The following is a 10,609-nucleotide window of genomic DNA, read 5'->3' on the forward strand; positions in this document are numbered from 1 at the left end:
CCGAGCAACTTACTGTGGCGAAGGTGGGGCTCTGTGATTTGACTACTCACTAGTCATTATTACCGTGGTGCAATGACCGGGGTGAATCTTCCCCGCAGTTGTGCACTCAATAGTGATGCATGGCAGGTGGAGCCGGATGAAGGATGTCCCACATGTTGGCGAAACAAAGTTGAATTATTTCTGTCATTGCTATCAATCCTTCAAGATTTGTTTATATGTACGCATAATTTTCCAACATGAGGCTGGTCATAGTGGGGAGTAACTTAGACTAGTAACATGCATATGTTACTAGTCTATGTTACTACCTTCATAGTGGGTAGTAAAATATGGATGGTAACATGTAAGTCTTCATTAATTGAGATATAGACTCATTTTACCTTGGGGTGTGTTATGTTACAGTAACATATTATGTTACCACAAGCATCTCTTTCCTCATTAACTCCATGCCACATAAGCAATTTTTTCTTGGAATATGTTATGTTACTACCTAAGTTACTCCCACTATGGCTAGCCTAATAAAATTGTACTGTGATGCTATGAAGGTTTCAACTAAGGATTCATGTGTCCTCTTGCCTCAAGATTGTCTTGTTACAACATTCCATCGTCAAATACAAATGAAACAACCATGGCTGCTAATGCATCTAAATGGTTCACAGATCAACGCCAATATTCACATCACAACTGAAGACAAAGTTATGAGAAGGTGTACAAATAAAGAAAAATATATAATTTATCGATGCTGTTCGTAGGCATGGCTCCATTTCCTGGGCACAGTGTTCATTGGTTGGCAGCTAGTTTCACCCAGCTCTGTAGCCAAAAAACAGGTGTATGGAGGAACATCACAATCCGATCATTTTGTGCAGCTCCACTTAAATTGAGCTGATCAACCCTGTTTGCAAAGATATTCAGTTAGTGTGATTACAATAATAGTGGAAATAGATGATGAAACATAACACACACAAATAGAAGCCGATCACCTCTGCGATCTCTCTTTAGGACTAACTACTTGTTGGAGAAGATTAGGCACAAAGTTGGATGAGGAGGATAGCAAAACCAATCTCCCTTTCTGCAGTCCCACAAACATGTAAAAACATTGCCCGTGTGAAAGTTTGGCGGAACTGCACAAAACACTCTTAAAAAAAGCGATTTGTGCAGTTCACCAAAAGGTCGCAATAGCAAGGAGGTGAAATGGATAGCCCTGTTTGCAAAAGGAGGTACAAAGGAAACAATTACTGCCCAATAACACGAGTTGAAGACACATATGCCGACAAAAAAGAAGCATATTCCATGTAATAAGTGAAAGATAGCAGCATGTCGGTTTATCAAAAATGGTTTGAGGACGAGATTGCAAGATGGAAAGTACGCCGGCCGAGATACGTTTTATGCAAACAACTAAAGAAGATCCACATGCAGGATTTTCCACATGCAACAACGTGGGAAGATGTGCAGTGGAGCAAGGCCGGAGGAAGCTGTACCTGAGGGTCGTCGAGATGTAACTAGGAGGGCGCCGGCGGCCGGGATCTGCCCATACTGCGGCAGCGAGCAAGTGGCAAAGGCCATACCGCACCGGAGCTTGGTTAGAGAGAATGGCGGGTACCGCAGATCAGGACGTGCTGCCTCAACGCCGTCGAACGGAGAAACAATGCACATCCTCCCTTTCTGCCGCCGAACGGGATGCGACCGGATTAGTGACCAACAATGAGAGAGAGCGGCCACCGCCGCCTTGTGTGAGATAGTGTGACGAGATACAAACCCCGGCAGGTAGGCTCCGTTGTATATAGTGGAGCGGACTTTTCTTTTTCACCGAAGACAATCGTTTTATATTCTATACGTGCCATTGAGGAATATAACTCTATTTAATACTCGTCAAGTTGAACTTGTTCCGCCTACGCGTGGTACAGGACCCTCATTCGAGTAAACAACCGCTACACGCGTCAAATTATCACGTGGTCTGCCTTTTCATATAGAAATGAACTCCATCGTGTACCCGCGTGGGTGTGGTCGAGAACGAGACATGAGTACGTGCGTCGTGCATTCACCTCTTCTTTAGGTGCAGGTACATACGTGGGTGGATGTGAGAGAGATGGTTTGTGCGAAACAGAGGCAATGTGTCGATGATATCTCAATCAAAAAACGTAACATATGCAATGTGTGTGAAACAGAGTCATGGATGTATCATATATAGAGGGAGCGATCCACGAGAAGATAGTGGAGGGATCATCAACATGAGATATCGATAGAACCGAAAACAGGGATGAAGTGTGTGGGTGCTCGATTGATAAAGAGTGCCATCGAATTTGCGTTTGCCCATGTTAAAGATATAGGGCGGACCTACTGGAATGTGAGAGGCATAGGTGTAGTTTTTCTCTGTGGCATGGATACCTACCAACAACGTTCGACTATCGGTGTGGGGGGGAGGGGGGAGGGGGCTGAGGCCTAACTATAGAGGGGTAGATTGACTAGTATATGTGTGGAGAAGGAGAGAGACCTAGCTAAGTATTGAGGGAGATCGATTGACATCCATGCATATGTGTAGCAGAGGAATAAGGTTGAGAGAAAGACAAATGTAGAGTGTCGTAGGGTTGGTTGTGGAGTTGCTTCTCACAAATGGTGGGAGAGGCCTGCTAGACAAACGGAGGGTACGAGTGCAATATCAATAAGAAAGGGGATGTCTATCTGTCTATGCACGTGCGTGTGAGAGATGGGTCGAGAGGTATGCAAGGATGATGAGGGGGGTCGATATGGTTATGGTAAGCGGATGTAACTACATAGGAAGATCAATCATCAAGTTTCCGATAAAGGGAGAGACATAACTAGTGAGGTAAGTCGATCGGTGCGTGGGAAAAAAGAATTATAGTCGACCTAGCTATATGTAGGGAGATTGGTACGTATACATGCATGTGTTAGAAGCAAATAAGGTCCGGAGAGACGGACATGTGGAGAGGTGTGCGGGTAGGAGGTGGTGCGAGAGGCCTACTATGTCGAGGGGGAAGGAGTGTGTGAGTATGAGATCGATGAAAAGAGGGGCGGGAGTGTGCACCTGCGTGGAACCGTATTGGACATAGGGGGGGCATGGACGGTGAGAAGAGAAGAGGGGAAGTGTGTGTTTGTGGTAGGCACACTTGGCTACAGTGGTATGTCGACCAGTTTGTGCCGGAAAGAAGGGGCCCACACACACCATAGGTGAACGACCTAAAAAGAAATGAATGTGCGCGATGGAGGGGATGTTGTGGGAGGGTGAGAGGGGGTGGGTGTGTGCATGCACGATAGAAAGTTAGCGCTAGCTAGCTACAAAGAGAAGAGGATCGTGAAGGTGTAAAAGATGAACAAAGATCATAATTCATTATAAAAAAGTGGATTCAGATATTTGAAGATATCATAGTGTTTTAAACCGACGCATGCATGAATAAATATATATAATGATGATACACATAGTGTGGTTATTAAAATATTATACTACATATAATATATAGAACATTGATTATAATTTGGGATAATGTGTGGCTTTTGCAACTTAGGGCTAAATACTTGTTATAATGTAGGGAGGGGGGCACTATACCTTGTGTGATAAACATGCCATTGTTACATTCCAGCCTCATATGGACCCATTTCAGGGCATGTGGCCTGTGAGCCATCGGATTGCCTGTCCAAGCATATCCAGGCCGTCAGATTTCTTGATGGATCGATCTCAGCCGTTGGATCTATACTGATGTGACAACCAATGAATAGTGCTACTAATTTCGTACTTCACAATTTTTTCCTTGTCTCGCTGAGTGGGCTGCATGGTAGGTGGTCAACAGATGTCAGTGACTGCAGAGCCGTCCTCGACCGGTGCTGGGACATATGGCAGCTGGGGTTGTGCCACCGCTGAAAATTTGGGTGGTCATCAAGGGCAATTTCGACATTCCATCATATTGCCCTTGTGTGGCGCTCCGTGTGTGGCTGACTTTTGTGTAAAGGAGAGAGAGCGATTGGCTAGGCTAGAACCCTAGCCGCCGCCTCCTCCCACACCCGCGTGGCCTCTCCGACCTGCTTCCTCTCCTCACCTCGCACCCCTCGCGCTGCCACCCTCCCAACCTCTCATCTTCCAGCGCCTCCTCCCCGTCAGCTCGATCTCTCCACTCCCAGCCGGTCATCCTTCTCTTGCATCGCCCGGAGGGGTGCAGCCGCCGCCGCTCGCATTTGTTACTCCCCCTGCCCCCACCTTGCGAGCTCGCACATCTGCTCCGCCCAGAGGCGTCGCCATTGACCGCCGGAGGACCGTGCCGCAGCCAAACTCGAGGACAACCACTGCTATGGCCCGTGGAGTTGCAAGTGGAAGGTACGTCTCAGGCTTCCCAGATCTGATTTTGAGCATTTCCTCGATACGTATTAGTTTGAATTTGTGATAAATCGAGTGGAGAGTCTGTTCATTTGTTCCGTATTGAAATATCGTTTGTGGGTGAGTGAATATCTTTTCTGTGCATATTTTGAGCTGCGGCTTTTTCTTTAATCGGCTTGTTGTCATGCGTCCGTGCATGGCAAGGTTGAACCGGCGATGGCAGCTGTAGCGTGACAGACGACATCAGCAACAAGCAATTACTCATCTTTGCATCAGCAACAGATGGATGATGGAATTGTTTCAATCTGGATATTTTGCTTGGAAAAAATTATCACGTACAGTACCAGAAGGTGTGCGAAATTCTTTTATACCTTTTGTATTTTGTGCTGTTCAATACTATTGTTTACTATGTTTTCTGTGATTGGAATCACATTGCATTGGATATATTGAGTTGGGAATAGTGCCATTAGAAAGAATATAAGAAAATTATAAGTACGAGAAGGTGTGCGAAATTCTTTTATACCTCCAGAGTTAATTTGGTCTGCTCTATTTTATTTCAGGGTGAGAGTGAATTTCAAACGGCTTATGACAAAGGAATGCCCAAATCAAAGTATGCTTGAGTTTTATAATAATGCCTCAAATTTATTTGTTTGTACATTGGTGAGCTTATATGCCATTTATTTTTGTTGTTTGCATAGGTTCTGGGAGCCTGCATATGAAGATTGCTTAAATATGATTGCTCTACCGCATGTACTCCCCCGTTGCTCCTCTACTCCAGGTCCTCCCCCCTCTCTCTGCCTCTCTCTCTCTATGACCGCTGCTCCCATCATCTTGGAACTGCAGGAGACGAACATGTCGTCTTAGGATCGGACGTTGCTGGTCGCCGGCTTGGCCTGCAAGAGGATGCCCCCTGCTCTGACTTGTTCACATCTTAGTGTTTCACCAATGAAGATGTATTTTCAAGGTAGATTGGTTCTTTTCTGGCCTACTAATTTACCATTGACTTTGTTACATATGCATATGTGTGGAAAGATATGTGAATTAGCAAGCAGATAGCTCGCAACCGTCTAAATCCCTTGATGCCCCTTGCGTGCCACCTAATAGTGTTGGATTGGTTGTAAATGATTCTTTGTTGGTGGCAGCATTGAATTAGCAAGCATGCCACACATTTGCCACATTGATCTTTGCATATGCTATAATTTTCATGTTATTTTTTATCTGACATATCAAGGCTTTTGATTCTCCTAGCCAAGTCGAGTCGCCATGCCTCCGACCAGTGGCTCGCTGCGATTAGTCTGTGACTCGTCGTGATTAATCGCCCCAAGTTGCCCCAGGTGTTAAGAGGAGGAGGAGGAGGGGGGAGGTGCTATTGCAGGCGAAGGAGGGGGTAGGAAACTGCTTGGGAGGATACTTCAGCTCAGAGAAGGCAGCAGCAGCTCGTAGGAGCAATGGAGGCGGTGATTCTGATCTGTGATGGGAGCACGCGTCTTGCTCCTTCTCTGTTTCATGCTAGAGAGCTGGCCCAATAGGCCCATTATGTAACCCTAGCTTCCAAATAAAATCCAAACCGTCCATATGCTCTAATCTGGACCGCGCATCTGCTCTCCCACGTGCCTTTCTCCTTTGTCTCTTTCGTGCTTCTCTTCGTACACGCGGCGCACTCTCCAGCTTTGTCTCCTCCTCCCCTGCCTTGGACCCAGGCCTCCTCACCTTCCCGGTCTTGGCATCCCTTGGCCTTGCTTAAGCAAGCCGCCCTGCTTTGAGGTCCTAGTCGCCTGACTAGTCGTAGACTAATCATCGACTAGCCTACCAGCCGCGCGGCTCGCTCCTCTAGCCAAGTCGCCTGCACAAGCCAACCTCTCCCCAACGACTTGGCGATTAGTCAGAGATTAGTCGGCGACTCAAAAACCTTGTGACGTATAATTCCCAATGGAAACCGTCGATAGGAATACGATAGTATGCAGCACCCGGTCCTATGTGAGCGCATTTTTTTATCTCTGGTATACACTAAAAAAAATGAGCACATATATTTGTTGGTAAGCAATTTTTTTCGCAACAATTACTGTCGTTGATTGTATGTTCCAAAAATAGTGAACACTTTTTGTGGACCCAAAACACAAAGAGATAGATGTCATATGTGCTTTTATGTTTCTGATCCCCCTTTTCTAGTGCTTCATACAACAAAGAACCAGAGTCATCGATGCAGAGGATCATTATCGCGTCCGCTGGCTGAGGGGCAAGCTGGGGCTGTAGTCCTTGAACATAGTGGTTCTACTGTGAGGATCTCATCTCTCTCACTATGCGCGTATCTCTCTCTGTCCTGTCTCCCTTTTTGCTAATCATTCACGCCTTTCATGATCACTAAGTTTTTTTTAGTTTTGTAATTGTCGATTGCTGGGAGAATGATTATCCTGATTAATTAAGATTTAAATGTGTTAGACCAGACCAAGATGGATTAGTTTTGATGTATATTTTGGGTTAGGAAAATGTCAAACCTTAACATTTAGAAGAAGCTTTACATAGTTGGATCCATTACAGTGCTGCCTTGGTCGTTGTTGTAGGTGAAGGCCTTGCATTGGGACTCTGTGCCTCCTAAACTAACAACAAATGAACTTGCCTTTAGGATTTTTGCACTGCACTGTGCATCCAGGTCCAACCCAATGGTTAGGACGGTGGTTCTTGCATAGCATACATGGATATGGTACATGTGGGGAAGAAATATAAGAAACTCATGCTCATTAGCGAGGGCAGAGGTCATATAGTCATCAAGGACATCCTTAGTGTCTTCCACTCCATCACCTTCTGCTCGGCCACTTTCAGTAAGTACCTTTATACAAATCCCCATTGGACCAATTAACATGCTGAATATTGTTTCATACAGTACCTGGCAAATGGCCAATCGAGTAAATGTGGGTTTGGTGCATTGGTATGTCCTATGCAGAGCTTTGAGATTTGTTTAGGCGCAGAGTGTTCATGTTAATCTCCATGTGTGTGTTCTAGGACAAGAGGATATGGGATATCTGTGGGGAAAACTTTGTTTTTGCCACTCTAGTTTTTGCCAACTTTGCTTATGCCACTTTAGAATTTGAGATTTCACTTTTGCCACTCTTAGCTTTTGATAATATATCACTTTTGCCATTCCGTGGCAAAAGCAAAAAATTTAGAGTGGCAATTGTGATACATGTCAAAAGCTAAGAGTGGCAAAAGTGAAATGAAAAATTATCGTTTTTGCCACGAAATGGAATTTGTGATGTATTGTCAAAAGCTAAGGGTGGCAAAAGTGAGATGTCAAATTCTAGAGTGGCATAAGCAAAGTTGGCAAAAACTAGAGTGGCAAAAACAAAGTTTTCCCATATCTGTGTTGTGTGTATGCAGGCAATTCCCATGTTTCAGACTCAGTAGTCACTATTTTTTTGAAGCAGTCAAACTACTAGCAAGAATAGATGGCCAGCTTAATATTTTCTATTTCATGCATGATTGAAATGGCGAATGTGCTAGAAAAAGAAGAATTTTGTAACTCCCAATCTGAGTCAAGCTACTAGCAATGAGTAGATGGTCAGCTTAATAGATTTTTTAAATGGGTACGGAATTGGCAGCAGATAAAGGGTGATAGCTTTGCAGTGTGAATCATTTTCTAGGCCACCACCGATCATAAATTGGTGATATTGTAGTAGAACTGTGGAAGAACCTTGCTGCAGATATCAAATTTGATTCATTTTCTTATTACAACTATATTAGTCTTTTTTGCAAATTAACTATTCTTTGTAAGGTCACAATATACAACAAATTAAAAGTATGATTCTGGGATTCTTATATGAAGCTGTGTATTTTGGTCACTTATGTATGTTTGTGGGGTCTACTACCTTTTGTTATGCTTCGTGAAGTACGACATAGGCGCTTTATGAACTACCACTAATTGTTACCCATCATGTGGTGTTTGCATCCTTTTGCATCGTCTTCGGCCAAAACATGCTACATGTAGGTTCTCTTGGGTGTTATTATGTTTTATGTACTATTATCATGACTTGCCTTTGGTATATCATGCTAGGCAAAGAAGACTATGTACAACCTCTTCTTTTTGAAGCCCTCGGCCCCTCACGACCTGTTGAAGTTGTAAGCATTCTTATCTTCTCTCATTTGGTCTTCTGATACAATGTCATTCCCAGTATGTGGAATGCTTTTGTTCAATATCAGATTAGACGGGGTGCATTGGGCATCTATGTACAACCGCTTCTTTTTTGTTCTCATGTTAGTTTTAAAATAGTTGCGTTTTTGGCAGTCAGATATAGCGATGGACACAATAGTAGTTTTTTTGTTTGTTTTTATTCAATAGTAGTATACTCCCGTATAAAACCAAGAGTTGTAGTACACTAATGTTATTTTGGTTTATGTAGGAGGGCAGTAGCTCACACTGTGAGGGGCTTCAGCAACGGGGCCTATTATGCACATGATGGTGTGATACTCTCCTGGGTAGAGCTCATCCATGGCTTGCGTGAGTATCCCCAAAGGCGGGTGGTATGGCAAGCCGCGGGGAGCTCAGGATAGGGTCAGCAGCTTCAACAGTTTGAACTGCACCAATGCAACTGTATGTCTCTAGAGTATGTACTCAGCTCAAAAAAAATCTCAAGTGTATATCTTCTCGAGACATGACATGGATGAACACTGACATGCTTGCTGCAATCCCATTATGAACCACGTGCTTCTATTTCTCTCTGAATTCGTATTTTGAACATGGTGAATTTCTGGGAATGTAGTTTCATCTTTGCTATTTATGTCTGTATATTTGTGAATACATACATGGTCAGTTAGTTTTCTTGGTAAATATAAGAATTTAGGTTCACATAAACACCCACTTTTATGTTGGCTACATATTAGTTACACTGATGCACTACTCAAGCTTTGCTTTCCTTATATGGAAATTTCATCCGTGAAGTATGTTGTACCAGCCTTATGGCTTGCTGAATATTGCTCTCGCTAATCGATTGCTGCTATGCATATTCTACTTTGCCTGTCTGGGGTAAATTGAAGGATGTGTCATTGGCTGATGAGGTTATCCCCACTAAAGCCAAGAAGGCCAGGCGCAACTAAAACCAGGAAGGCCAATTCTTGTTAAGTGCTCGCCCTTTTGGTACGACTATTTAATTCCTCTTTGCTTACTCGAATGCCTCCTGTCATGGGCCTCCTACTGATCAGCGCTTGCAAGTCTATATATATGCAGGACCTTATCATTTTGTCTGTGGATGTGCGAAAGAATGATGTCTGGATATGGGAGTGTCTCTTTAGATGTAGATATAGATAGTGCCTCAAGCAACTAAACCGCATATGGGGTTTTAACATTGTCTTTGGTGGAAAAGGCCCTCAATTCTCGACCATTGTTCTATTTCCGATTTCTTGCTTGGTTGTGTAGATGTCGTGGGTATTGTAGTCAAGGTTTCTGATGTACTCTTGTTCCAGCCGCAACCATGGCAAACTGTGACACTTACTATGAATCAGAAGTAGTTATGTCTATCTCTCTATCTCTGTATATGATTTGGGCAGCATGTGTGCATTGACCATTCTGATCTCTTTGCTTTCTCATCCCCGACATCCAGGATACGTAGACGAGTATGGCATTCCTCAAAGGCGGGCGTACCGTGTACGTGGCCGTGTTGAAAGAGTTGTGGCCTCTGTCTCTGCCTCGAATGTCGATGATGCCTCTATGCTACCTAGCGGATTCTCCCCGTTACCTGGACCTGCCTCTCCCGCAGTCAAAATGTCCTTTTTATTTAGTTTGTTCAGTGAATGTTGGACTAGATAAGAAGGCTTTATTCACGCTGAATCTGTACAACTATGAACTATTTGTGTATTCTTTTGTTTAAGCTTTGAAATGAGAGAATGAAATGTTGGGTTTGAGCAGTGGTGTTGCATGTTTTTTCTTGCTGTTGAATCACTGCAAGTAGAATTGTCGGACACCAAGTTATCATGACACGAAGCCGTAATCTACTACTCCCTCTGTTTACTTTTATAAGACGTTTTAGACAGCTTAAATTAAACTGTTTTGGGTGTTGTTTTAAATGTCTAAACGGTCTTACAAAAGTGAACGGAGGGAGTACCATTTTTATATGTTGTGAACTGTTGCATATGCTCTTTCTCTTGAGTGATCGGTTTTTGCAATGTCTATTGCTTGCATATCATGACAACTCTTCCCTAAAGGAATACCATCTCTATACAATTTTTTTTGTATTTGTATTTTTTTATACTTGCAATGCTTCAATGGTTGTATAAATGGATTGGATATGACTCTAGCCG

The 10,609-nt window shown here is 43.6% G+C and overlaps 1 long non-coding RNA gene across 22 annotated transcripts; it reads left to right on the forward strand.

Annotated features, from left to right (window-relative positions):
• Nucleotides 1–3,969: 3,969 nt before the first annotated feature.
• Nucleotides 3,970–10,213, forward strand: LOC119331609. 22 transcript variants are annotated; one of them, XR_005160603.1, is made up of 9 exons: nt 3,970–4,321; nt 4,526–4,671; nt 4,882–4,931; nt 5,020–5,285; nt 6,491–6,597; nt 6,883–7,140; nt 8,370–8,434; nt 8,716–9,449; nt 9,540–9,835. It is a non-coding gene; the product is annotated as an uncharacterized LOC119331609 (long non-coding RNA). The 22 variants fall into 22 exon arrangements; XR_005160615.1 differs by having other exon boundaries at nt 6,945–7,140; XR_005160612.1 differs by having other exon boundaries at nt 6,508–6,597.
• Nucleotides 10,214–10,609: the final 396 nt, after the last annotated feature.

Source organism: Triticum dicoccoides, chromosome 1B (genome assembly GCF_002162155.2).
Source record: "Triticum dicoccoides isolate Atlit2015 ecotype Zavitan chromosome 1B, WEW_v2.0, whole genome shotgun sequence".
NCBI lineage: Eukaryota > Viridiplantae > Streptophyta > Magnoliopsida > Poales > Poaceae > Triticum > Triticum dicoccoides.